The sequence below is a fragment of the Poecilia formosa genome, unplaced genomic scaffold (assembly GCF_000485575.1).
Source record: "Poecilia formosa unplaced genomic scaffold, Poecilia_formosa-5.1.2 Scaffold389, whole genome shotgun sequence".
In the NCBI taxonomy this organism is placed as follows: Eukaryota; Metazoa; Chordata; class Actinopteri; order Cyprinodontiformes; family Poeciliidae; genus Poecilia; species Poecilia formosa.
In genome coordinates this window covers 105,513-112,245 of record NW_006800328.1, presented here as the reverse complement: position 1 = coordinate 112,245, position 6,733 = coordinate 105,513, and the positions used below count along the sequence as shown (strand labels likewise).

Genomic DNA, 6,733 nt, shown 5'->3' with positions numbered 1-6,733 from the left:
TTTTACAGAAAAGGATTAGGGCCACTTAAAAAAAAACAGGAATTATGACTTTTGATCTCAAAAATTAACATCAGAATTCTGAGAAAAAAAAGACATTTCTGAGATTAAAGTAAAGATTCTAGAAAAAGACATGAATATGAGGTTGAACTCAGAATTATGAGAATTCTTTTTTTTTTTTCAGTGGCCCTAATCTTCTTCCATATCCTCTTGTGAACGTATGTGTTGTCGTTTCAGTTCAGACATTTGAACACCGAATTGTTCCCGCTGCGCCGTCGCTCTGTGGAAACCCTCGTTTCACTCCATTTCCCAGGCGTCTTCTGCTTATTATTGTGGCTGAGACAAAATACCGTACGGCGTACAAACCATAATTCCACGCCAGAAAAGCCTTTGTTCCTCCACCAAGGGCCTCCTCCCCTTGCAGAACCTGCCTAATTCCATCCAGCTGACGTTTGGCCACCGTGGGAGACGGATGGTCTTCAGAGAGTCTGCTGGCCTCTTTTAGCAGCTACTCTGTTTTTACACGCGCGGCCGAGGGATTTCTGCTGCATCCTCTTCGACAGGAACTCATGGAAAGCAAAGTCTTCGGGGGCGGGGGAGCTTGAATTATTCTCACACTGCGGCGATGCTCTCTTGAATACTCGAGGAATGACTAAACCACAAATCTGCGTGGCTGGTTGGGAAGAAGAAAACTAAATTTAACATGGGACTAAACCGGAAAACCCCCAAACAACTACAAACTACTGCAAATGAAAAGTCTAAAAGTGTGAATTCCTGTGAAATCTGGACAGGAGGAGTGATACGCTTCACTACTGAGACTACCACAGTCAGTCTATTGCAAACTAGCTCCTGGTTTACAGCTACATCATCAGATACACAAACGGGCGATTAGAGTCCAACCAGAACATCAATGATGCACTTAAGCCACAAATGTCTGGCACACTTTGGCATTTTAAATTTAAAGGAAGGATTTTTAAAGCATTTTGTTTGAGTAAAAATAGTCAGTAATATATGGATAAAGAAATAATATTGAGCGAAAAAGGGATTTCCCCTAAATCTAATGCAGCTACTTGTTCTAAAAACCATCTGTCCCACTTTTCCCAGTCAAGTTTTAAGTCTGGTTTATTCATAGAGCACATTTCAGCAACAAGGCAGTTCCAAGTGCTTTACACCACAAAAGCATCATTCAGGAACAAACATGAGATTTTGTCAAATGCCATCGTCAAAGTCATCAAACGAATACACATCAAAAATGTCGATCAATGTTCCGGTTATTACGAATCAAAGGCGGCTCTGCACAGGTTGATTTAAAGGAAGTCAGTGTTTCTGCAGTTTCCTGGGAGTTTTTTCCAGATTAGCGAAGCGTAAAAACTGATTGTTTGGTTCTGGTTCTGGAGAGATGCTAGAACTAAAAGACCTGAGTGGTTTGGAAGGCTGATGTGACGACAACAAGCCTTTAATGGTGGTCACACTACCTTCACCGAAATGAGTTCATTTACACCGGGTACGACAGAAATGTCAAAAATGTCTCGTATTCACAGAAAAAATATTTTCTGTGAATACGAGACATTTTTGGTCACAATCAGGAACGTTTCAGTGTGACAGAAAAAAAAGATAAAGAAAAAAATCAGTAAAAAATCAGACTTTTATTCTATCTTTTTTTCCTTCGGTAAAGTTTTTCAGTTTCTAAATTGACTTTGACGCATCAATAAGAGGTAGCGGTGGGACTCCAGCACAGCACATTTTCTCCTGGTGATGTCATGGGAACATTTTAACTTAAGGAACCCTCGTCTTTCCAACACTGAGTCAGCAGAGGGACAGCTGCACGCAGCCGCTCACAGCTCCACCATCTCCACGTGTCACATTTCAACTAAATGTTTACCTTTGCAGCGAATTGATAGAGGAAAGATTCCTACGTCAGCAGAAGGGAATGAAATTAACACTCCGGCCGTCACTTGTTCTAAACAGTTTATCCTTCAAAGTCAGATTTAATGGGCACACTCAGCACAGCGACACATCTCACTGTTTTGGTTTGGATTTAAAGATTTTTTTTTCTCTGTTTTGCAAAAGGAGATCTATCACTGACTCGGACAGTCGTCGCCGGGCGAGATGAGTGATGCTGAGATGTCGGCTCCACCGAAACATAGTGGCGCTCTGCTGCAGGTACGACCAAATGCTCAACAAGCTACAGGAAAGTGTCACTTCGGCTGAAACGACTTCATAAATAATCCACACTGAGGTAAACAATGTTGTACATGGTGTGCTTGCGCAATTTATTACTGGAACTTACTTGGCTTGTAATCGAGAAAACATTGGGGATTGGTACTGCAGACGGGAGCTGCAACTCCATTTGAGTTTCCTTGTAAACTTAATGTTTTCAAAGGCAAATTAAAAGGAACTGGATATAAAATATGGGATTCATTAAAACGTCAGAGGACACAGTTTACTGGACGAAGATAGAAAAGTTCACTTTGACTCGACTCCAGAGAAGGAAAGCAGTGATGTAAACACAGAAACTTGCCAATAGATGTAGGCATGCTCTATCGCCTTCAATTTATAGGGGCAGTGTTATGTGTTTTAGAGGCCACATAGTGTCATTTTATAGCACAATCAAGTAACCGTGTCATTTATGAAAATGCTGTATATGTCAAATTTGACTTTGTACTTAGCGCCTTGAAATTGGGCCTCTGTCTCTTTAAGAAGCTCTGACTCTTTGTGGAACTCTGCCTTCAGGAAGTCATCATGATATGGTTTCTCTTTTAACCCTTTAAATATGTTTTTACCAGAGTTGAAACGTGAAGTAGCTTGAAATATGAGCTCAGCAGATGCTCACTTACACCAGGTGTTTACTAATTGCTGCTGGCTAGTCTGGAGGAGCTGCTCTGTGAGGCGGAAGCTTGGAAACTGCAGCTCCTTGAACACAGAGCTTGGTCCACTCAGGTGTTTTGCACAGCTGAATGGTTGCAACGGCACCTGGTTGACCAGAAAAACACTTTTTAATTTTTTTTTTTACAAATGTAAATAAATTTTACATTGACGACAGTAAGCAGGTATTCAGTATTAGGAATGATAACTAAATGTTATTCATATATTACTTTGCAAAAATTTGAATTTTGTTCATTCACAATTATCTGTTTAATTCTGTTTTTTTTTAAATCAAATATATTTAAAAATTAGATGACTTCTGAATCCAACTGGTTGCACTGGAATTTATTTACTGCTGGTAGATTGCAGCGACTTTACACTTTTTAACATTTTGAAAGCAACGTATAGTATTTTGTATAGTATTTTTTCCCCCCACTTCAGTGTTGTGCTCTAAGTTCCCCATAAAACATGTGCAGATCATTAAGAGGGAATGCAATTCAGTTTTCACTTTGTGATAGAGGCTAAATTTAACATTTTCTCAGTGGTGAAGCTAAATGTTTTATTGCATCTCCGGTGAAGTCACCTTTGTATTGAGGCGGAGGAGGGGATGTTGGGTAGAGTCAGAACGTTAATGTTCCAGTTTACACCTATCCGGGTGCCAGATCATTGCCTAGAAAGCCAGTCATCCACACAGCGTGAGCCAGAAATGTGGCGGGCAGAGAACCGTACCTTCCAAGTTTGACGTCAGGCATTTCGTGGTTGGAAATCCTCGTGGAAAAAATCTCCACTCCCCCCAACCCCTGTCACATCTGTCCGCTAGGAAGGCAAACCCTCTGCTGATCGGAACCACACAGAACTTACACTGGGATGTTTATCGTAGCTCAAAGAAACAATCGGTTTAAAATAACTTTCATCCTGACAATTGGTAGGAAACCAACCGTAAAATAACTAGCTGTGTATCGATATTTTAAATGAATCCCGTGTTATACTTCAAAAGTTAACGTTCATTGAAAGTTGCATTAAACTTAATTCTGTGCACAAATTAGCTCAACATTAAGCCCTCATGGAAAGCTTTGTATTTCTTAGGTTTTGGCTTAGAAACTTCTACTCTGAGAAATATCTCAACTGTATTCAAAATGTTCAAAAATAATTACAATTTTGAACATTATATGAAAAAGGGAGTACATAAATATAATACATGTGTGTCTTAAAATCTTTACTACTGTGATCTTAAGATGTCTTTTCTAAGCAAGTTGTATTGTATTTGGAAAAATAAGCAGTATTTCTGAATCTGTTACTAAATACATACATATATTTTATCTGCATGTGTGTGGAATATGTGGAAGGGTGATGGTGGGACGAAGTGTCATATCACTGTGTGCTGATTGGTCCTGACAACTTAACTGCACAATTAGAGATGCACCAGTTGTAATTTTCATGGCCAACCCCCATTTCATGCTAGGAGTAGTTATTGAGGACAGGCTATTCTTCAATATTTAGTTTATATTTGAAATTTAACTTTGGCCACAAGTGCTTCAGTTTTCAAGGCGAAACATCTGGAAGTAGGGCATAAAAATCAGACGTAAAAATCCCGTCCTGCTTGGCTGTTAAAACCTAAGGGTGATAGACATGCATGTCTTACAGAGCTGCTTGCTTCAGACTGGTTAACAAATTAACAAAGACTGCAAGGTCTATTGTAACTTCACTTTTCTCAGCAAACCTGCCCTGCTCTCTCTGATGAATCCAAAGTAATGTTTTGGCTAAAAGGGATTTATTCTCCCTCTGGCAAATTTTTAGTCCACTTTGGGGTCTATTGCCAGTTAAAAACCTTCAAAAGTTGGTGTTCAGGAGGCATCTGAACTTTGCTAAAGGAAGGAACTCTTCATCCTATCCCCAGGATTTAGCCTGGCCTTCGTGGAGACGAAGCACATCCTTGGATGGTGCAGATCTTGGGTGATGATTGATGTTTTTGGACTTAAACCATTTTCACAGTCCAAGGTGAAGGCTTGAAAGTGATGGACGATGTTGCAATCAACCTGTCCATCTCACGCTCCATCCTGACATCACTGAACAACACGAACACCACACCAAGATACTCAAACTTCTATGTTTGCAAAAAGACCTTTAATCAGGAGGTTGAAGTCGACCTATTTCTGGCTGGTTTCAAACTCCACAACTACTCCACAACTCTGACTCTGCCTTTAATTCAACCCGACATCCGTCTCCATCTGAATGTGGTCGCTTGTACTGAAACCAAAGTGACTTGAACCAAGATCTTATACAATGAGAGACATCAAGGAACACTTATTGAAGATAATGTTGGACATCAACTAAATTTACTGATAAAGGAGCCACGAGCTGTTTCCCACCATTCATAAGCTGTTTGCTTTTTCTTAGAAATAAGAGCTGCATTATACAGCAAAATCCTGTCTATTCGCGAATCCACCCACTCATATTTTTATGCGGAATGTAACTCCAAACTACTCACTGAAAATGAGTCTCTATGCATATTTTCTTGTAGTGGATACCTAAAATATGTAAATGAAAGAAAATCCAGATTAGGAAGCTGAAATACATGACCGCAACGCTACAAAGCGGAGATAAAGAACACAGTGGATGTTAGCTTCCTTGGTAGTGTCAAGAACATTTGTACTGTGCATATTAATGCACATTAAGGTATATTTGGTGTATTAAAATATGCATTTTTAGAAGAGGTCTTAATAATTTGATTTTCAGCCTTAGACTGGCTGAAATCAGAATTTTTGCTGTCCCTAAAACCAGAAAAATACCAGGTATCCACTGTAATTATATCAATAACATTGACAACAAATAAAAATTCACACAATTGCAATATCCAAAAATAACCCAATATATTTCTTGCATGGACATTAATTATACAACCTAATAAAAAAGATTAAAATGTAGGACTGCTGTATCTATGAATCTCTACGTATGTTGATTTTCAAACAAGATTTTAATGGATAAAGAGTCAATCCACCAAACAATTTCTATGCTTACACCTCACAATAATATAATTTTCAATAAGAAAAAAATATTGCATGCAGACAAGGTTTCTTTTTTTTATATGAAAACACTTACAGCATAAGCTTTCCCAGCCACGTGTGTCCCCTGGCTCAATGCCCGAGAAATTAAAAAAGTCCAGCAGAAGACTCGCAGCTGGTCACGCCCCGGCCACCTCTTCAACAAGGCTCATCTATCACGGCCCTTTCTTCAGACAAAAAGAAAAATCTCCACTGTAAACCTAACCGGAGCTGCTTGACTTGATGTTTTTAGTGACCCAGAGTAGCTGATATGTGCGCAGCAGATTTGCCTCCCTGCAGGAAGTATTGCAACATAAAGAAGCCAAAATCAATACGGCTAATAAGCCGTCAGACGAGCAGAAAGAGGTCAGCGCCTGCAGACAGCGAGAGATTAGAGCTGGCAAGCGTGTCTGGCTTCAGTGGTCTGGATGCTCCCGTCCTCCACCGCAAAGTTTACAAGCTGAATGCTCCAGAGTTTACAGCACGCAGTGTAAAATATGGCTTACCTTCGGGTGGATATGGATGCTGGTGATAACGAGCAGGAAGAAAGGAGGAATCCAGACTTCACTTGTTTGTTGTTGTTGTGTTTTTTTTTAAATTATAGTACATTACATTTTGATTTTTTTATTTGTTTTGTCAATTCTATTTCTCTATGTGAGTTATTTGTTATTAACATCAAACAAACTTATTGCAAAAAGAACATTAAGATCCTGTAGCGCAATTTACAAGTTTGATTTTATTAGTTGCAGGCCTTTAAACACGTTTGAGTTTAGTAGCGGCAGCAGCAGACAACAAAGTCATGAAAAGAAATTCTCCTTTTTTTTTTTTTT

General features: G+C 39.4%; 1 protein-coding gene across 1 annotated transcript in view; it reads right to left on the bottom strand.

Moving 5' to 3' along the window:
* Positions 1-6,155, bottom strand: part of tnca (tenascin Ca) — a 62,965-nt gene extending 56,810 nt beyond the window's left edge. Inside the window, exon 1 of the mRNA XM_016662763.1 lies at positions 5,962-6,155. The gene's annotated coding sequence lies outside the window, so the exon portion shown is untranslated. The remainder of the gene's footprint in view (positions 1-5,961) is intronic.
* Positions 6,156-6,733: the final 578 nt, after the last annotated feature.